This window comes from Cherax quadricarinatus, chromosome 27 (genome assembly GCF_038502225.1).
Source record: "Cherax quadricarinatus isolate ZL_2023a chromosome 27, ASM3850222v1, whole genome shotgun sequence".
Lineage (NCBI taxonomy): Eukaryota > Metazoa > Arthropoda > Malacostraca > Decapoda > Parastacidae > Cherax > Cherax quadricarinatus.
In genome coordinates, this window is record NC_091318.1 from 21,744,450 (window position 1) to 21,767,704 (window position 23,255).

The window sequence follows — 23,255 nt, forward strand, 5'->3', positions numbered from 1 at the left end:
TATGCTGCAGTAGTTATTTGATTTATGTGTGCCTCAGGAGACATGTTCGTTATAATGCTTACCCCAAGATCCTTTTCTTTAATTGACGTTTGCAGCTGTTGGTTTCCTAACCTGTACTCCGTCTGCGGTCTTCTGTGTCCTTCCCCAATCTTCATGACTTTACACTTACTGGGGTTAAACTCCAGGAGCCATTTGTCGGACCATACTTGTAGTTTGTGTGTATGTGTGCGTGTGTGTGTGTGTGTGTTTGTACTAACTAATTGTACTTACCTAATTGTGGTTGCAGGGGTCGATTCATAGCTCCTGACCCGCCACTTCAATGGTCGCTACTAGGTCCACTGGATACTGCCTCCACTACGTCACTCTCCAGATTGTTCCACTTCCTGACAACTCTATGGCTGAAGGAATACTTCCTAACAACCCTGTGACTTATCTGAATATTCAACTTCCAGTCGTGACCCCTTGTTGCTGTGTCACATCTCTGAAACATTCTGTCCCTGTCCACCCTGTCAGCTCCTCTCAGCATTTATTGTGTGTGTGTGTGTGTGTGTGTGTGTGTGTGTGTGTGTGTGTGTGTGTGTGTGTGTGTGTGTGTGTGTGTAGTATTTGTGATTGCAAATGTCAAGCTTCGGCTCCTAGCCCCGCCCAGCAAACTGGGCCCACTCTCTTCCGGCATCACGACCCCTATCATACCAATTATTAAAGCTGTGTAAGGACCCTGCTTCTACCACTTCACTGTCCAGGTCATTCCACTTTGTGACAACTCTAAGGCTCAAGAAATATTTCCTAACATGACTGTGACTCATTAGTGTTTTTAACTTCCAATTCCAATTCCTCTTAGTATTTTGTACGTAGTTATTATGTCTCTTTTGACCCTTCTGACACGTCATTGACATCAAGCTGGATCCTTTAATATCTTCTCATAGCTCATTTACCTTAACAAAGGGACTAGTTTCTTTGAGAACCTCAACACTTTTCACATTTCTTGACATGCCTTATCAGCTGTAGCTTCCCCACCGATGTTGCATACTCCAAGACGGGCAGGAAATATGTCATATCTCATCTGCTCCCATACAGTGGTGCACGCACACTCAAGGGTGCTCGAAAATATAACAAAATTGATGGAGTGTCCATACGTCTCAGATCCTGGCAAGCCTGAGTGAAAACTGTGTGACTTATTTCTCATTTTATTTTCGTCTCGTGACATGTTATAAGAATATAAATCAAACGAAGAGCGAGAAGAAGATAAATACATACGCTCGCATGATGAGAGTTACATCGATCTGGGGTGTAAATGTAGAGTTCGTCGCCGTCTACAAACTCAACATAAAAATCTTAAAAGACAAGCCAACTGATTTTGTTTTCAAATGTAAACCGGAAGGAATGCGAGAAAACAAAAGAGTACTGGAGTTATATTCAGGCGTTGGGTAGTGGAAGGACGCATTGTGACTGTTGTATTTTGTAAGTTACACTTTAAGCAAAAGCTGGATGCCACACCCGATCGCCGAAAATAAAAGCTTGCCGGTTGCAGAAGACATGGTAAACTGAACGCTTGGAGAAAAAGCATAAAAAGATAATTTTCCAACAACACAGTGGCTTGCCGCGCTGACAGCACGGTGTGAAACATTCTCTTAAAGTTACTGGTATCAAACACAGCGAAATTTACCTGTTGCTAATTGACGAGTCAACTGATGTTGCAAATCTAGCCGATGTTTTAGTTTACGTTCGTTGCTTATTTGAGGTTACATATCAAGAGAAGTTTTAAAAGTTTTGTCTTGTCTGCTTGTTGCAATTCGTACTAAGAGAGAAAATATTTTGAATTTAGTCGATACCTTCATGAGAGCTAATGAAATAGGCAGTAAACTGATGGAACAATGTCAATAATTGTGATGAAGCATAAAGGACTTGTAGCTCGCATCAGGAAAGTTGTTCCATCAATTTCCTGGGCATACTGCAGTGCTTATAGAGGCTCATGCAGCTAAAAACATGACAGATGAGCTAATGTCAGTGTCAGTGACTCTGTGAGACAGGAAAACTTCATCAAAGCTCGTAGGGAAAACCAAAGATTTTTACAGCTCTACAACGAAACGGGCAGTAATGATTTAAACAAAAACGACGTTCTGGGCAAATGTGAATTCCCTTCACAACTTTCGAACGCTACAGTAATTCATCGAAACAAATGTCATTGTCTTAGATGAGCATATAAATGGTCTTATAACTGAACTCCTCAAGTAACTGAGCCAGCAGCTACGGAAAATCTTTTCCCCACGAGACCCTCGTTGACCTGGAGACACAAACCGTTTGAAGTTTCTTCCTCCGTCCCACATCTCTCATTTTACGACCAGGAGCAACTAATGGAGTTATCGTCTGACTGGGGACCGCAAATACAATTCAAGGGAAAATTAATCTTGGATTTTTAAACACAGGTCATGAAAGAGTATCCAGACTGAGCCAAGCGAGCCTTGAGGGTATTAATGTTCTTACCTGTTCGAGGTTGGTTTTTTTGTGTGCTTACAGCAGTGAAGGTGCGCTGAGAAAGTTCTACAGTAAGAGTGAGACTCTTCTTAATTCTTTACAGCTTCATAACCCTTAGTGTTGAAATGTAGACCCAACCATCACATTAGTAAGAAGTAACAACGTATCAACATTATTATGGTTTATCGATATAACTCTTATTTTTATTTTGTAATATCATTAACATTCAGAGTGCCATAACGTTGGATGTTTGAAATATACTCAAATATCCTTTAGTGCAGCTGTCAACACATGACGTTTGTATAAAGATGGTAATGGATGTGCAACATGATGCTTATGGTTGTCAACCCATAAAATATAGTTGAGAAAGGTGACGGGGGTATGTACAAACGTGTAATCATTCATGTGCATGTTAGGGGAGTTATAGTGAGAGTAGGAATTACTGGTCCTGTACCAAAATCATACGAGAATTCAGCTTCATAATGGAAAATAATTTCTTTGTTTTTTTTTTGGCTGTATATCTCAAAGTATGAGACTGAGTTAGGAAGATGTGTTTTCCCTGTAAGATATTACTTCTGAGACTCCGTATATCTGCTCTTCCTACGTCTTTCCCTTACTATCTTCATGAATGTCTGCCTGTCTGCTGTCTTTCAAGTCATTAAAATATTGACTTGAAAACAAAAACATCTTGTAAAGGCGAAAAGTTGTCTGAATTTGTTTGCAATTACTGCTTTTATGTTTCTATCATCTATATAGACTTTGATTTCCTAGGTTCACTTCAGGTAGCTCCCACATTTATACAAACCGTCGTGTTCCTCTATCAATATGGATTCCTCTATTTTCTCGAGTCTTCTTTTAACGTATTAAAGTGAAATGGTTTCTGTAGGCCCTAAAAAGCATAAATTAATTATTCTAGGTTAGGTTCAGTTAGTCTACTTTTCTTTCCAACTACAACAAGAAGGCTTTCCAGCTGCAAAGCCGAGGCTCTACAGGTGCTATAACTGTAAGTTTCTACGACTGTAGCAGCTTCAGGAGGAGGTGCTACAGAGACTTGGAGGCTAGGAATTAGTAAAGCCATTAGTAAAACCATTAGTAAAGTCATTAGTATTTATGGAACTTGGCCAGGAGCTAATATTCGATCCTTGTAAAAGCATCTTGGTTAGTACAACAAGGTGAGTACAGATAAAAATGGTCTCGCACGCGAAAAAAAAAAATTCGTGCTTTCACATTTTAAACTTCAGCAAGAGTCATACTCAGGAAAAAATCTGGTAATTGCCATGACTCAAAAAACATGTCTCAGCAGAGAAGAATGATGAGAAGGCTTTATGAATATAGTAAAGGAGACGCTCGAACGTGCAAAAATGCCACAACAAGGTTCTCTTCTTCCGTAGCAATACAATGAGGAATCGCCCACGGGGTCTAGACGGAGAGAAGTACAGTAATTGGTCGCTGTGTCAGGACTTCCCGTGTAGTTATTTACCTACGTGGGACATACAGAGAAGTTAATCTATATTTACTTGCTTGCATGATGTAAATAAGTTACACTGTATGTGCTATTGGGAGATTTGGTTAACATATATTTACATATATTTACAGATCCATCACTTCCTACTTACATCCATGGGAGGTACAAATCCATCACGATGTATTTACATTCAAGGAAGGCACAAATCCATCACTCCGTATTTAAATATGTTGGAGGTACAAATCCTTCACTACATATTTACATGTAAGGAGTCACACATCCATCACTCCTTATTTACATCTGCGGGAAGAATAAATTCTTCACTACATATTGATATAAGTGTGAGGTACAAATCCGTCACGCCGTATTCACATAAATATGAGGTACAAATTTGGCACTATATTCTTTCCCGAGCTACATTATTACAGCACTTTTACGATTTCGAAAAGAAACTGACATTTTCGAAGTATTCTGAAGAAGGCAGAATCTCACAGAGAATCTAAATGGTAGTGAGGCGACTACTGTGAGGCTGACTGCTCGATATGTCGACTGGGAAGCTGTCTGCTCGATACGTTGGTCGACAGGGAGGCTGATTGCTCGATACATTGTTCGACAGGGAGGCTGATTGCTTGATTCGTCGACTTTGAGGGTGACTGCTCTATACGTCGACTGGAAGGCTGACTGTTCGTATGACTGGAATGCTGGTCGTTCGACACGACTGGAAAGTTGATCTGCCAGATGTATACACACTGAGATATACACCTCTGAGCGTATATACACTGGAAGAGAGACGGAGATACAGAGATATACAACTCTCACTGCATATACAATAAGAAACATGCACCTCTAGGTGAAAATACCTACTGTATATTTTTAGCATTACAACATCGTTATAAATACAATACGAAACTCTTTTACGATGTAGCTTAGATTAGTAGCAACAGTCTGATTGTCATGTAAGGTTGACACAGTGTACTCAAAATAAATATCTGATTGCTTTGTGAGGTTGATCCGTGTACTATGAATGGATGTAGTAATTCACTGACGTCAAATGTGAATATCCTCGGCTTAATTACGTCAAGCTAAGCTGAGATTATTCACCTTAGTTACGCAAATACCTTACTCATGTACGTTATTCATATACATTATTCGCATTCACAGTCATTGCTCATCCATCTTAATCATATATCTTATTCATTTTTCTAATACATATAACTGATTCATAAATCTTACTCATATTACTTACTCATGTACAATACTCGTACACAATATTCGTTTACCTTAAACTGAGGTTAGTAGGCAATTGTCTGTTATTATTATTATTATTATTATTATTATTATTATTATTACCAGCAGTAGAAGTAGCAGTAGTAGTTGTTGTAGTAGTATTAGTGGTGGTAGTAGATTATGTGATCGCGTACAACACCTAGCTCTGCTGGGTGCGTGATATTTGTAGGATCGATGGCTGAGTGGATAAGGTGACATGTACATTGTCTTGTCTCTTGAGGCGGGACAGTGTGTCGTAGGGTCGAATCCTGGCTTGCCGCAGTTTGGTAAATGATTCAAAAACCACTTGTTTCGTGTTTCATTGCTATACAGACTGCTTGTGGAAGCGGGTATTCACACAGGAGGCTGAAATTAATCCTTGAGCATACCATTGCAACGAGTGTCCTCAGATCACCAACAAAACCTGGCTCTGCTGGATGCGTGATCTTAGAAGGATCGATGGCTGAGTGGATAAGGTGACACGTACATCGTGTTGCCTCTTGAGGCGGGACAGTGTGTCGTGGGATCGAACCCTGGCCTGCCGCAGTTTGGCATCTATGTCGTACCGAATAGGTAAAATTGGTCAATTAGCAAAAACTTATTTAAAATTAAGTCCTTTCTAAAATTTTCACTTATACTTTGAGGACAGCGTGAAACAAGCTTTTATGCCACAAGACGGGCAGAAAGAGCAACTTCACTCTGGCTGTACCCTTCTCCAGAACATCACTCCATCTGAGATCATATATACCCAGGATGACTCGAGTATGGAACACATTCGTACAGCATAATGATGTCAACTAGATAAAGTCAGCTGATCAAATGAAAATTCTGGCCCACAGATGGCTCCAACTTCATTCTGTTCCCTACTTGTATGTGACATAACAATAAAAATGCTTTCAAATGAGCTGATGTAGGTAACAGCTCTTAGCTTGCCAATAAAGTTAGAAATTCTTAACCTGTAAATAGCTTGTCAATAAAGCTAGGGATCCTTAACCTTGTCAAACCCTGTGTTAATATATATATATATATATATATATATATATATATATATATATATATATATATATATATATATATATATATATATATATATATACATATATATATATATATATACATATATATATATATATATATATATATATATATATATATATATATATATATATATATATATATATATATATATATATATATATATATACATATATATATATATATATATATATATATATATATATATATATATATATATATATATATATATATATATATATATATATATATATATATATGTCGTGCCGAATAGGCAGAACTTGAGATCTTGGCTTAAATAGCAACGCTCATCTTGCCATATAGGACAAGTGAAAATTTGTGTATGCAATAATTTCGCCAAAATCATTCTGAACCTAACGAAAAAAATATATTTCACTGTGTTTGTTTAGTATTAAATTATTGTAAACAAATCTAAAATATATTTAGTTGGGTTAGGCTAAAATAAATTGTTCTTGTTATAATAAGGTTAGGTAAGTTTTCTAAGATTCTTTTGGTGCAAAATTAAAATTTTTTACATCAACATTAATGAAAAAAATATATCATTAAAAGTATAAGAGAAAATTTTAGAAAGGACTAAATTTTAAATGAGTTCTTGTTAATTGACCAGTTTTACGTATTCGGCACGACATATATATATATATATATATATATATATATATAAATATATATATATATATCTATATACATATATAAATATATATATATATATATATATATATATATATAAATATATACATATATATATATATATATATATATATAAATATATATATATATATATGTATATATATATATATATATATATATATATATATATATATATATATATATATATATATATATATATATATATATATATATATATATATTTGTTTTCATTTATGTTTATGTAAAAATTAATAATTTTGCACCAAAAGAGCCTTAAAAAACTTACCTAACCTTATTATAACAAGTGAAATTTAATTTACCCTAATCGAACTAAATATATTTTAGATAAGTTCACAATAATTTAACAATAAACAAACACAATGAAATATACTTTTTTTCGTTTTGTTCAGAATGATTTTTGCGAAATTACTGAATACACAAATTTTCACTTGCCTTATTCGGCAAGAAAAGCATTACTATTTAAGCCAAAATCGAAAGTTTTACCTATTCAGCACGACATATATATATATATATATATATATATATATATATATATATATATATATATATATATATATATATATATATATATATATATACATATATATATATATATATATATATATATATATATATATATATATATATATATATATATATATATATATATATATATATATATATATATATATATATATATATATGCAAAACAACCACTCTGAAAGAATAGAGAAATTCCAAGCGCTTTCGTGTCTACTCACATTATCAAGGAACTATAGTTCCTTGATAATGTGAGTAGTCACGAAAGCGCTTGGAATTTCTCTATTCTTTCAGAGTGGTTGTTTTGCATATTCCGAAATCACCTGTTTACTGTAATCTTATTGCATATATATATATATATATATATATATATATATATATATATATATATATATATATATATATATATATATATATATATATATATATATATATATATTGGAAGGGGGGTGGAGCTGCCAGCCACAGGGAGACCCAGAAGATCCGCAAATATGAAGACCTTCCCCCTTGCTATAACTTCATCCCAATAGGGTCGGAGACCCTTGGAGCATGGGGCAAGTGTGCTCTAAAGTTCCTAATAGAGCTGGGTGAAAAGCTCATCGTAGAAACCAGGGACAACAGGGCGACCAGCTTTCTCTTTCAGAGACTCAGTGTTGCGATCTGCTCAGTGCTGCATTCTGGGCACGCGGCCCACCGCCGGGAAGCTGGACGAAGTATTCGAGATGTAGCTCTGAGTTACCTATGTTGTTTTACTTTCTATCGTATTTTTGTGAATGTTTTGTCAATGTATTTTGTCTTTAAATAAAATATATATAAAATATAGGGGGTGGTAGGAGAAAATTCTCAAACAGCTTCAGGGAGAACCTTGAGTTTTCCCTGAAGCAAGTTTATTCTTTTCTCTGAGGATGAGGGTCCCTATAACAGTTCTAGAGGTGGTACATCCCTATATAAATATAAATATATGTATATATATATATATATATATATATATATATATATATATATATATATATATATATATATATATATATATATATATATATATATATATATATATATATATATATATATATATATATATGCGATGTTGGCTTAAATAGCAACGCTCATCTTGCCATATAAGACAAGCTAAAATTTGTGTATGCAATAATTTCGCCAAAATCATTCTGAACGTAACGAAAAAAATATATTTCACGGTGTTTGTTTAGTATTAAATTATTGTAAACAAATCTAAAATATATTTAGTTGGGTTAGGCTAAAATAAATTGTTCTTGTTATAATAAGGTTAGGTAAGTTTTCTAAGATTCCTTTGGAGCAAAATTAAAAATTTTTACATTAAAATTAATGAAAAAATATATCTTTAAACGTATAAGAGAAAATTTTAGAAAGGAGTTAATTTTAAATGAGTTCTTGCTAATTGACCAGTTTTACATATTCGGCACGACATATATATATATATATATATATATATATATATATATATATATATATATATATATATTTTTTTTTTTTTTTTTTTTTCAACAAGTCGGCCGTCTCCCACCGAGGCAGGGTGATCCAAAAAAGAAAGAAAACAATTTTCTTCTTATTATTCTTTTTAGTAATCTTTACAGGAAAAGGGGTTACTAGCCCATTGTTCCCGGCATTTTAGGTGACTTTTACAACACGCATGGCTTACGGAGGAAAGATTCTTATTCCACTTCCCCATGGATATAAAAGGAAAAGTAATAAGACCAAGAACTATTAAGATAAAATCAAAGAAAACTCAGATGAGTGTGTATAAATAAATGTGTACATGTATGTGTAGTGTGACCTAAGTGTAAGTAGAAGTAGCAAGACATGCCTGTAATCTTGCATATTTATGAGACAGACAAAAGACATCAGCAATCCTACCATCATGTAAAACAATCACAGGCTTTCGTTTTACACTCACTTGGCAGGACGGTAGTACCTCCCTGGATGGTTGATATATATATATATATATATATATATATATATATATATATATATATATATATATATATATATATATATATATATATATATATATTAAAACAAATAGTAATATTAGTAATAATAGTAATAATAATAACAATAATAATAATAACATCAGCAACAACAAAATAAATACGAGCCGGCCCTTTTGATGGTAAGCCCAAACAAGCCGTTGGCTTGTTACGTTCTCTCAGTTTTGCAGTTCCCTCAGCCAGATCTACGAACAGAGACACGGCTCACGGACAGCTGTTTTTTATTTATGCGAAACTCTAAAGCCGTGTGGGTTTCTGAGCGCACTGTGCAGTAAAGGCTCGGTCCACCGTGCTCTGGAAGATTATAATCTTTGAGGAAGCGCTATACCCGTAAGAGTCTTAAAGAGCTTGCAAAATGGCAATTAGGTGTGAATCAAAGGACAGGGTAGTTCCAGTGTCTTGGATCAAGAGCTTTTCACCAGCATCAAGGCTGGTGAGCATGGGAAGGGAGGAATGGATGCTATTGAGAATGGTTGGAAGAACAGATTATGTTAATGATTTGGTGCATGTATATATGCATAGTGTGTGTGTGTATGTGTGTGTGTGGTGTGTGTGTGTGTGTGTGTGTGTGTGTGTGTGTGTGTGTGTGTGTGTGTGTGTGTGTGTGTGTGTGTGTGTGTGTGTGTGTGCGCGTGTGTGTGTTTGGGTGGGTGAACCGGCTTGCCCGTGGTGGTGGAGCCACACTCACTCACTGGGTGTGGACGGTGAAGGTAGTGTGTCTGTCCTCCGTCCCACCACACCACTTCACACAATGACCAGGTCTTTCCTCTCGACGTCTCTGTGAGACGATTCTGTGTCAACGTGTCAGTGAGACGGTGATACCAGGTTGAGATATCTGAAAACAGAGTGCGTTAGGAGAATGTAAATGAGAGGGAAAGTTCTGAAGATACCTTTTGTAAGTGATTCTGCACAAAAACAGTAAAAGTTTTTTTTTTATCGTGCCAGTACGAAACTTAAAATCAATGCAAATGAATGTGTATAAGTTTTGAAAGGTAAAAATGACCTTTTTAATACATTGAATAGTGAACACAATCTTTAACTCACTAAAGTTTGATGTAAATTATATTGCATTGTGAGTAATTATTACATATATACCTTGCTTGGTGTGAATGTTCAGTATTAAAATTTAAAAAAATACACTGGGAAGTAATGAATTATTACGGGATGTCATATCATTACAGGCAGGATCATACCGTACCTGTCGCTAGTGTTGTGTTGTAAAACTACAAAGAACTGAGAAATGAGAAAGTTAATAATAATTTTTTTCTCTTGTGTTGCGCTAGACAATACCGGACGAACGGTGCTACTAAAACAATAAGGACTGCGTGTGGTAGTTACACTGGTACCTGCCTTATTGAAACTCCTCGGTACTCGACTTCTCCTCCTCTAAATAAGGTAATGAGATTGCATTACTTACTACAGGGGATATATGGACTTGAGACTGGGATAAGGAAGCATAGAGTCTATTAATGAAGTGAGAGTAAGAAGCCATAATTCATGGTATGGTAATTTGGTTAGTGATCTTGGTTACCTGTAGCATATAGTGTGTGTTCATGACAGCACGTCTTGTTATATATATTTTTTTAGCAAAATTGGACACGTCACCAGCGTGCTTCTACCCTATTCAGTATGATAGTTACATATTGGGAAGAAAAGATAATATAGAAATTCCTGTTATATTCCATCAGGCAGGATGGGGCTCTTACAAGATGTTGAAATGTGTCAGGCTGAGCTGGGAGACTCTTTGAGTAGGGCAGTGATGAGGATATCGTTAAGTATTCCATTAGCAGTTCATCAGCTACGTTCAGGTTCAAAGGTTTCGTTCCAACAGAGGTACAGCTGCATGTGTGTCGCTGTGGGGGAGGAGGAGGAGGGTGAAAATGTTTTAATTTTGCGGGGAAAACAAGAGAGACAATAATCTTTAACTCCCCCACCTACCCCCCATCCTTCTATCCTTCCCTATATTACCTTTCGCTTTTCTTCCTCCTCTCTCTCTCTCTCTATCTCTCTATCTCTCTCTATCTCTATCTCTCTATCTCTCTCTCTCTCTCTCTCTCTCTCTCTCTCTCTCTCTCTCTCTCTCTCTCTCTCTCTCTCTCTCTCTCTCTCTCTCTCTCTCTGTCTCTCTCTGTCTCTCTCTGACCTCCCTACCACCCCTCCCTACCACCCCTCCCTATCACCCCTCCCTATCACCCCTCCCTATCACCCCTCCCTCCTTTCTCGTCCTCCCCTCACGTCCTCTCATCTCCCTCTCTTCCTGCTCTTTCCTGTTACACCCTCTCACCCCTTTGCCCCTTCTCTCTCGCTCTCTTTCCTTTGGCCTCTTTCCCCTTCATCCTCTCCTCCCATCACCTTCCCTCTTCGCCCTCCTGGTTTCATCTTCTCTACCCATTTTCATTCAATCACTCCCAGGTTCCCCTCCCCATATTCTCCCAATTCATCTCTCCTTGTTCTCGTTTCTTACCAAACCTCCTTTTCACACTGGCTCCAGATCCTCCTCCTCCCCCCCCCATTCGCTCCCATTCTCCCTCCCCTCCTTTTCTTCATGTCCTCCCCTCCTCTTTTCCTCATCCTTCTCTCCTCTTCCCATCCTCTTTTCTTTCTCCTCTTCTCTTCTCCCCATCTTCCCATCCTCTTGCACCGTTTCCTTTAAATTTATTTTGAATAGGAAGAACTTATATTTAACATATTAAGAGCCTTGATTATATTATATAATGTGTGTGTGTGTGTGTGTGTGTGTGTACACACACACAATCCTTGATTGTATGGTCCATTGGATTAGGCTTACCATGAGGCATGGGTTCGAGTCCTTGGCTAGTGCAGTGTTGCTATTGATCAGTATCACTCGTTCGTGGGCATAATATATATATATATATATATATATATATATATATATATATATATATATATATATATATATATATATATCTGTCTCGCCGAATAGATAAAACTTGCGACTTTGGCTTAAATAGCAACGCTCTTTGTGTATGCAGTAACTGTGTATGCAATAATTTCGCAAAAATCATTCTGAACCTAACGAAAAAAATATATTTCATTCTGTTTGTTCATTATTGAATTATTGTAAACTTATCTAAAATATATTTAGTTGGATTAGGCTAAATTAAATTGAGCTTGTTATAATAAGGTTAGGTAAGTTTTCCAATGTTCTTTTGGTACAATATTATTTATTTTTACATTAACATAAATGAAGAAAATATATCTTTAAACGTACAAGTGAAATTTTTAGAAAAGATTAAATTTTAAATGAGTTCCTGCTTATTGACCAATTTTACCTATTCGGCACGACTTGAATATATGCAAGAATCGAGAACATGCAATACATGCGAAACAACCACAGAGGAGTTGTAAATATATATATATATATATATATATATATATATATATATATATATATATATATATATATATATATATATATATATATATATGCATATATATATATATGCATATATATGCATAACCAGTAGCCTTCCATGTGTACTATTAAATGTCCAATTTTTGCATAAACCTACGTATCTTGTGGAATATATAATAATATATATTTATTTGGTTAAAAAAAATGTTTTTCAAAAGTATATTATTTTGTGAGTATATGTTATAAACCTGTGTAAATCTCTGAGTAAACTATCTGTAACGGCAACTGGTCTTCGGTATTTATTACTGAGAGTGAGATAATGGGAAAACTAAATTTCAGGTTTATGTCCGCGTTGCCAGGCGCAAATCACTCAATTTTTTTCGTTGTTTTCTGGAAATTACACGGAAATATGTTGACACAATTAACCTAACTAAACCTAGCCTATAAAAACTAAAACTTGATCTAACTTAACGTAACGAAACCTAACAGAACTTTAACCGAACTAAACCTAATTTAACCCTCCACAACTTTCTCTATCCATGGAAAGCATAAAACTTTTACTGAAATTTCAAGCATACAGAAATTTACGATGGGTAATGTATGTGACTCTGTCTATGCAAATTGGATGACTGGTTGTGAAATGATAGATCTATCCACGACGGGTCAAAGGGAGAGATAAGTGTCCTTGCAAGGCTCTAAACCTATTCTAGAAATCGTAAATGAGGCGAAGGAAGAAGGAAGGAAGCAAGCAATCCGAGCAAGTGTTGCATAAAAGAGGCGAGAGCGAACCTGTGTCGCGAATCGTCTTGCGATTACGAGATGCGCTTTAAGGTTGCATGATGCTTTGCAATCTTGCTTTCAACACTTGTCTCATAATTCTTTATTGCCATTGCAGTTATGTTTCATCAGAGAATTATCATCAACTCAGAGTGCATCGATTAATTCTGACTGCATCTCAGGTAGTCAAGAGACCATCATCATTTGTGCTTTCTCAGAAGCAAATGTAGTTTAGTAACATCATGCTGTCAAGAGACCATTATCATTTGTGTTTTCTCAGAAACGCTGATTAGTACCACCAGGCTGTCAAGAGACCATCATCATACGTGTTTTCTCAAGAGACAAATGTAGTTGAAGTACAGTCTGGATGGCAAGTGGTAAAAACATACACATATAGCAAAAGAAAGCTTATATTAATCCTATACGTTTCACGTACATGAAGTTTTATCAAGTTGATAATGCTTCATGTTGGTAACGCATCGCACTATAAAAGTCTGCTTTTGTTGTGCGTGACTTTATTGCCAGATGCAGGCTGATATACCTGTAAGTTGACTGATAAGCCTGAGGGCGGCTGAAGTTTCATCTCTTCAAAGTGAATGTTAGATCCGTCATCTGCACAACTTTGATGGAATTCGTGGAACAGATAGAGCATTTGAAATACAAAATCTGTAGCATTTGAAATATAGAATTTATTGCATTTGAAGTATAGAATCAATTGCATTTGAAGTATAGAATCTATAGCATTTGAAGAATAGAAACTGTAGCATTTGAATTATAGCTTCTATAGCATTTGAAGTCTAGAATCTATAATATTTGAAATCTTGAATCTATAATATTTGAAGTATACAATCTATAACATTTATGAAATTCCTGAATGAGATAAAATATTTGAAACAGAATTTATACGAATATCTGAATCATCCAGTGACAGACACAGTGAAGATATTTAATGGATCAACTGCAAAACCATATATAGGACATTATTCCATTTAAGGGGCGCATGACGTCCCTTAACTTCATTGAAGAGTACTTTAGCCAGGGGATCAGTCACACCTTCCTTCCCTGGATCAAACATGGTTTATTTTCCATTCACCAGGGGCTGTCTTATTTTAACCTGTTTAGTGTTTCTTCAATATAATAGTAAGATTTTTGACGGCCATCTCACAGTGTGATGGGAAAAGATAAGGTTTTTCGTAAGATTGTCAAGAATTTTGCTGGTGATTGACAGTGATTTCGAGAATGAATGATGAATTTAATAGCAATTAACACCTATTTTTTGACTTCGTAAGAGATTTTGACAGCGAATGATAGTCATTTTGGCAGAAATTGACAGATTTTGAAAGAAATTGGCTGTGATTTTTTAGTAATTGGCAGTGACTTTAACTTTGGCTTAACATAGATTTTAATGGATTTTTGATGGATTTACACTAATCTGTAGTTGCCCATCGTTGTTCGGCTGCTGCCAACAAAGTCACTACGTAGATGGTAGAGGCGAAGCTCACAAGTCCGGACCTTGACTCGGCACTCCTGGACTCACCTTGTCTAGACCCACAACCTTTCTCTTCGTCTTGGGATTTAGGGAGGAGATAACTCGCAGACATTGGTAATGAAGCCTCATGTGTCACTTTCTCTCTCTCTCTCTCTCTCTCTCTCTCTCTCTCTCTCTCTCTCTCTCTCTCTCTCTCTCTCTCTCTCTCTCTCTCTCTCTCTCTCTCTCTCTCTCTCTATTCTCCTTTCTCATTTCTCTTCTTGTTTATTTTTATCTTTCTCTTTTTTCTTTCTCTTTTCTGTTTTCTTTATTTTACTATCTCGTTTTTTTATCTTCTGTCTGCTTTCCTTCCTTGTTCTCATCTTCTTTTTCTCCTTTTTTTTTATCTTAGTTATCTACTTTCAATCTTTTTTTTCCTGTCTTCCTCGCCACGTTTAACTGCCTGAGGAACTTGGGCGGTCATCACACGAGTTGACGCACGGACCATTGAACACCAGCTGGTGGTGGTGCTGGTGGTGGTGCTGGTGATGCTGCTGGTACTGTTGTTGGTGGTGATGCTGCTTCTGCTTCTGCTGCTGCCTCTGGTACTGTTATTTTTGGTGGTGCTGATACAGCTGCTGGTGTGGGTTCTGGAAGTGTTGTTGCAGGTGCTGCTGCTGATGTTAGTGCTGCTGTTGTTGGTGTTGATGATACTGTTGCGAAGCTTTATATGGTGTGACAGCTGCTTTTACGCTGGCCTTTATCAATAAAACTCTACATCTCTCGTACTTTCGAGTTGCTGCAGCAAGCTTCAGCCGTAAGTGCAGCTTTAGCAGTAAACTACGCGGCTTAGGTATCAAACTGTGCAGCTTAAACAGCAAGCTTCTACGGTAAGCTGTATTTAAAAAGCAAGTTGTGTTTAAACAACAAGCTGAGCACCTTCGACAGCAGCCCGTGCAGCTTTCAACATCAAGCTGTGCAGCTCTCAACATCAGGCTGTGCAGCTTTCAACATCAGGCTGTGCAGCTTTCAACATCAGGCTGTGCAGCTTTCAACATCAGGCTGTGCAGCTTTCAACAGCTGGCTATGCAGTTTTCAGCAGCTGGCTCTTTAGCTTTCAACAGCAAATTCTGTATATATGACCCGTACGATTTTAGCGCTGCTTCCTGTGAACATAATGAGGATGTGAGAGAGATCGTTCGTAAGCTGGAACGCTGCTGCATGTTAAAGATATCTCTAGTAATGACAAGTAGCTTTAAGTACGTGTGTTTGTTTGCATGAACCGTTAAACACATGTGGGGGGTCATTCAGGCGAGAATTATTGAAATTTCGATCCTCCGTCTGCAAATCGTGAGATGGAAACTTCATTTTATGGGAGGAAACTCTTTCGTAAGAGCACCAGCAGCCTGACTGGTCAGAGACCACCCCGCGATTGCCGCACGGAGGATCGAGCCTTCACCACTCCTTATACTAGGTGATCCCTAGAGGGAGATATAACTAGGGAGGATTTCAGGGGCCAACGCCCCCGCAGCTGGTCTGTGAATTGGCTTCGATCCCTTTCTGGCATCGAACCTGATTACCTCACATTACCACCCTCCCCAGGCGCTGTGTGATCCCAACAGGTTTAGCGCTCCTCTCCTCTCACCATATATGCAAACTAAAATAAAAATAAAAATAAATCTACGTATTGTATTTCAGAATTGTATTTCAGAAAGAGCTAAATCCTTGTATTTTAATCAACCCCAGAGCAATATTTTACAACACCTTGCATGGAAAAAAGTCTTTGGTTATGCTATGATATACAATTTCATTTTCCTAAATAGCTTTGTGTTAGATTATGAAGGTTGTGAATGTTCTAAGCTCGTGATTTCAGTATAATTCACTTTTTTTTATTTTGTGAAGCTTTAAGTAATTTAATTAAGAGGAAGCATATTATGTATTCACCACAATTATGCAATGTACACGGTAGTCGTAGGAGCCAGAGACAGACAGACAGACAGACAGACAGACAGACAGACAGACAGACAGACGGACGGACAGACATTGAGGGAGGAAGCTAAGAGGGAACGTAAGTTTATTTGTTTAGGAATAACTTTAAGTTATTATTCACGTATAAAATATTGGTATAAACGAGTAATGTTTATTTGTGCAAAACACTACGTTTAATTAAAACCACTTTAAATAATTTTTTTCGAGGGTTATGTTTAATTTATACACGGATGTTAAATTATTCAAGGTTAGCGCTCAGAGTACTGGTTATGTACACAGCTTTACGTATGTGTATTTAAAACCCAGTACTTTGCTTTAATTCCGATTTTATATATTTCTGATATTTAGCATGTAAGTGTAATGCGGCCTTATTTCCCATCATACAGTTTTCGAACGTAACTGCAAGTTTCAATTTGACATATACATATTTTGTCACAGTTATGCATTTCAGTGTAGTTTTACGTATAACATTTTTGCGCCGACAATATGCTATTGTCGGCGCAAATATATGAATAACGAAGAATAGCTTTCTGATTAATTGTATAAATTTGTCTAGTTTGTGGATGATTGATTCCTGTGAGCTTTAGAATGCAGGAACGAGAACCTCGATGTATGAGTACGTGTCAGGGAGAACTGCCATTTGTTGTTGTCATGGAGAGATGAGAGCCCCAGGGAGACATCGGTTTGATGTGTAATGCTCCTTTTACGACGTGGGAGTTACTTAGAAAGACATTCTGTGTATTAGAAATTTTGATTTACAGTCTCGTCGTCGTTGACTTTAGAAACATTATAATAATTAAAGTTAAATATTAAAGATGATTATGTTGCTATATTTAGCACCCAGCTAAGGGGTGCTGAACGGGTAATACATATATAAAATAGAATTAAACATAACGTATAGCATTATGAGCCTTATAAATCATTGCCAGTAAGGGTAATTATCGCTCTGCATTTAGTGCCTCTCTATGGTGCTTAACTACAAGTCTTGCCTCACAAGCGGGTGTGTTATTCTTGTTTTCTTTCTCCAGGAAACGAGATCAAAAGTATACAGTACTGACAAGTTGATGAATAAGACACATGTATAACATCTGGATATCTTCATCTCAAAGATACCAAGATGTTGCACTTGTCTTGGTTATCTCTTGGCGACGCTTAATGACAAGAAGGATATTGTCTTCTGCTGAGAAAAGAAAATATCGCTGGTTTTCTTAGCAGAATGTGTATACGACAGAGAGGTTACCATTATTTTCACATTTGTTGCTTTAGATTTTCACGAAGGGAGAAAACTTGATCAAGAAGCACGTTGTCTTTTCCTAATCGGAAAAAAAAAGAATTTTGATCTTTGAAACCGTAGAGAGCAACTCAATTCCACCCCAATTGTTGGGAATATGTTGACATGGTTGTCGTAACCCTGGCAATGGGCACTCAAACCAGGCTGCCCCGCTCTCAAATGGCGCCGTTTTTGTCGAATTCCCAAGTTCATTTTGGGGATTTTCACAAAGTATAAAGAGGAATAAAAGCGAGAGTTTACTTATTTGATTATGTTGCAAATGCGGATGCGTTGTCAGTTACGCAAATGACATGGGAATGCGTTCCTAGTGACGCAGATTCAATGGAAATTCATTTAACAGGGACGCAGATTAGTTGAAAATGTGTTAATAATGACAAAAATAAAGTGGAGATTCCTAATCAGTGATGCAAATGTATTGGAGCTGCTTTGTTAGTAACGCAGGCGACGTAAAGATGAGTCTTTATTAACGAAAATAGTGTTAAAATGCATCATCAGTGAAGTAAATAAAGAAATGTGTTAGTATAGCAGATTAAATGGAAATGTGTTGCAAGTGAAGCAAACAAAGTGAAGCTCCATTGCCCTTAGCCATTGCCTCCACTGTCAGCTTCAACCTTTATTTACAAAAAGAAAAAGAGATGTAAGGGGGAGAAGAGATAATCTAAATGCGATTAATTGCCGCCCCATCTTTATTAATCGCCAAAATCACTCTAATAAATTAACAGGTAATACTTGTTTGACTGTCAGTGTCGACTGGAATAGATAATCATTATTTCGAGTTTATTGACAGTTGACTAATGACATCGTAGGTTAGTGACAGCACTAGACTCCACCCAACGATGACGACTTGGAGCTACATTCTGGACTTATTGCCCCTATTACCTAACAGTAGATAATCTAATAAAAGTTATTAGACTGTTGTGGTTCTCTGGGTCTCATCCAGGCGCACTGCTTGTCTCTCTTGGGTTATATTGGCATAACACATCTCAGAAGTTAATCCGAATTAAATCTTCTGCTGCTACTATTGCCATCGGTTACTCATTGCCTACCAGATGTCTATTCGCACTCTTATCACCAGCTCACTCACACATCCTTCACCGTCGAAGTTAATAAACGGGAGACACTCTTCAAGGTCTCATCAGCACATAAATGAGACGGATTGTACAGTCAGCTGGCTACTTCATCACGGGTAGTGCTATTCATTTCGACAGAGCATTGTACTCTGGTGCTCGTATTAGACACCTTCTTTTAATCATGTCATATAATGATACTTGAGAATTTATGAAAAATTTATATGTATGTCGTATGAAAAGGAAATACATTTTTAGCTAAAGCGGTCAAACAAGGAACAGGTTCCTGTAAAATATTTTTTTATGTAAGTTTTTAATGGGTGCAAAAACATATTCATGAGAATTAATGTAGCGTGTAAATTTTTTTCACTGAAAATAGCTTTGTAACTTGAACATTTTTCACTAAGAAATTTATGTTCCTTTTAATATTACAATCAGTAAAAATTGCTATTCTTAAGGGTAAGTCATAATAATATATATATATATATATATATATATATATATATATATATATATATATATATATATATATATATATATACTATATATATATACTATATATATATACTATATATATATATATATATATATATATATATATATATATATATATATTTATATATATATATAATATAGGGAGGTACCACCTCTAGAACTGTCCTGGGGACCCTCATCCTCAGAGAAAAGAATAAACTTGCTTCAGGGAAAACTCAAGGTTCTCCCTGAAGCTGTTTGAAAATTGTTTTCTCCTACCACCCACTATATTATATATATATATATATATATATATATGTCGTGCCGAATAGGCAGAACTTGCGATCTTGGCTTAAATAGCAACGCTCATCTTGCCATATAGGACAAGTGAAAATTTGTGTATGCAATAATTTCGCCAAAATCATTCTGAACCTAACGAAAAAAATATATTTCACTGTATTTGTTTAGTATTAAATTATTGTAAACAAATCTAAAATATGTTTAGTTGAGTTAGACTAAAATAAATTGTTCTTGTTATAATAAGGTTAGGTAGGTTTTCTAAGTTCCTCTTGGTGCAAAATTATAAATTTTTACATCAATATTTATGAAAAAATATATCTTTAAACATATAAGAGAAAATTTTAGAAAGGACTTAATTTTAAATGAGTTCTTGCTAATTGACCAGTTTTACATATTCGGCACGACATATACATACATACATATATATATATATATATATATATATATATATATATATATATATATATATATATATGTGTGTGTGAATATAATTATTTATGGCATGTGAAGGGTAAGAAAAGTTTTATAGACTGGAAACTGGAACTCTCTGGGGTTGTGTTTAAAGAGTATGAGAGAGAGAGAGAGAAGGAGAGAGAGAGAGAGAGAGAGAGAGAGAGAGAGAGAGAGAGAGAGAGAGAGAGAGAGAGAGAGAGAGAGAGAGAGAGAGAGATTGTAATGATGTGCACAGCAGTTTAAAGCTCGGTGGAAAAAAACGACAGGAAGATTGGGATGAATCTCCTGCAGCTACAGTGTGTGTTTACATGGTGGATGTGATCACTGAAGCGGCCTCTTACCCAAGCAGCCACGGAGAAAAACAGATTAGGCAGCAGACTGGTCAACATGGCTGTGTGGGTGGATGTCTGCCTCCTGGTTTAGTATGTCTTCCTACCTGTTTTTTCTGTTATTTGTGTGGGTTGAGCTTCAGTTCTTGGACCTGGCCAGTCAACCAAAAATAGTTTGCCTTTGTATTTTGTCATTATCTCATTTATCTGTTGGGTTGAGCTTTACTACCATTTGCTCACTCTGTGTGTGTGTGTGTGTGTGTGTGTGCGCGCGTGTGCGTGTGTGTGGGTGTGGGTGTGTACTAACCTAATTGTGGTTGCAGGGGTTGAACCTCAGCTCCTGTCGCCGTCTCTCTGCTGGCCGTTCACTGCTTTCACTCCTGGCTGTGTGAGTCATATCATACCTATTCTTTAAACTATCACGGATTCTTCCTCTACTGTTTCGGTGTCAAGGTACTAAGGATAACATTTCTGTGATTTATCTGTTTTTTAGCTTCCAGCTGTGTCCTCGTGTACTTGAGACTGACCTCTGAAACAGAAACTCCCTCTCCACTCTGTCAATTCGTGTCCGTATTTTGTACATCATAATTATATCTCCTCTGGTACTTTTGTTCTCTAGTGTCGTTAGGTTTAGCTCCTCTATACTCTCCTCAAATTTCAAACCCCCTTAGCTCTCGGACTAATTTCCTTGCAAGCCTTTGTACTTTTTCCGGCTTTACAGTCTTTACCCGATGCTGGTTCCTTACAGTATACTTCAGGATGAGCTTGACATATGCATTGTATAGGGTCGTGAATGCCTCCTTGTTGATGTTCCTGAATGATACCCTAATGTGCCAGTCTCGCGTTTACTGGAGTGGTAATTTGGTTGATGTGTACCTCGTTCAAAGTGTTTTTGATTATGCTCACCCCAACGTCATTGTCTTTTAGAGATGTTTGCAGCCTCTGTCCCCCGAACCTGTACACTGTTTCTTGACGATTATGCTGGGGTCAAATTTCAATAGCCTCTTGTCAGACTAATCATGCAGCGTGACTAGGTACATTTGTTGTCTTTCCCGGTCTACTCCTGTATGTAATATAATGATTCGTTTCTGATCTGTGAGCAGGAACATCTCTGACCCGATTTCATACGTCATGTTTAAATACACAAGAAACAGTATTAGGCCAAATATCAACCCTTGTGAAACTCTCACTCGACAATTTCGACACCTCCATGACAGTAACTCGTTGCTTCCTTCCCGTTACGTATTCGTTCATCCACTTCGATGCTTTGCTAGCAATTCCTGCCTATTCTAGCGGTTGTGTCTGTCCCTTTTGGGGTACTGTATTGAACGCCTTCGTGTGTGTGTGTGTGTGTGTGTGTGCGTGTGTGTGTGTGTGTGTGTGCATGTATGCATGCATTTCCAGGGGAGTGAGTGGGTAGCGGATATTGTGTGTAGGTGGGGGAAATTGCTTAGTGCATGCTAGTGGGATGGGGTGAGCGTGTTTGGGGTTGTGTGTGTTGGCATCTACGATATATGTTTGGGTATACACTAACCTAATAAAGGTGTCGGGGGTTACGTCTTAATAAGAATAATCTTTATTTCGCCAAGTACAAGCCTAGCTGACATTAATGACATATTATCATATAGAAAGCCCCTTGTTATACAGAGCATTTCGGGTAAATTAAGACAATTTTGTCCCATGATGCGACCCACACGAGTCGACTAACACCCAGGTACCTATTTTACTGATAGGTGAACATGGACAACAGGTGCCTTAAGGAAACACGTCCTAATGTTTTCACCCGTACCGGGGATCGATCCCGGACCTCAGTGTGTGAGCTGAGTGCGCTGGTCATCGAGCTACGGGACACCTACTTAGTTGTTTTCCTTTATAGTTAGTGGGTGTTCAGCTCCTGGGCCTGCCTTATTTTAACTTTATTCTTTACCTTGACATTTCACTGACTTATTGGGTTTTAACTTATTTGTACTCTGAGTTGAGCTTTCTGGAGTGAGCTTCAGCTCTTGATCTCTCCTCTTAACTTTCGATCGATGGCGTGAATTGTTCTTGTCTTACCTGTTTTGAATACATGTATAACGACAGCCTCTTTTGTGTTTGCTAGTTCATTCCTCTTATTTCTTTTACACTCCTAAAGTGCTTTCTAAACTCTTGCTTGAATCATTTAGGTATTTAGTGCATCTCATGATTCTTCTTTACCCAGTAATGCCCCAGAGCAGGGGTTCTTTACCTTTTTTCTGCCATTTCACCAATAAAC

General features: G+C 36.8%; 1 protein-coding gene across 3 annotated transcripts in view; it reads left to right on the forward strand.

Moving 5' to 3' along the window:
* Window positions 1–10,173: 10,173 nt before the first annotated feature.
* LOC128691092 (putative neural-cadherin 2) overlaps window positions 10,174–23,255 on the forward strand; it is an 816,602-nt gene continuing 803,520 nt past the window's right edge. For all 3 annotated transcript variants that reach the window (XM_070089108.1, XM_070089105.1, XM_070089109.1), the window contains exon 1: window positions 10,174–10,872. The gene's annotated coding sequence lies outside the window, so the exon portion shown is untranslated. The remainder of the gene's footprint in view (window positions 10,873–23,255) is intronic.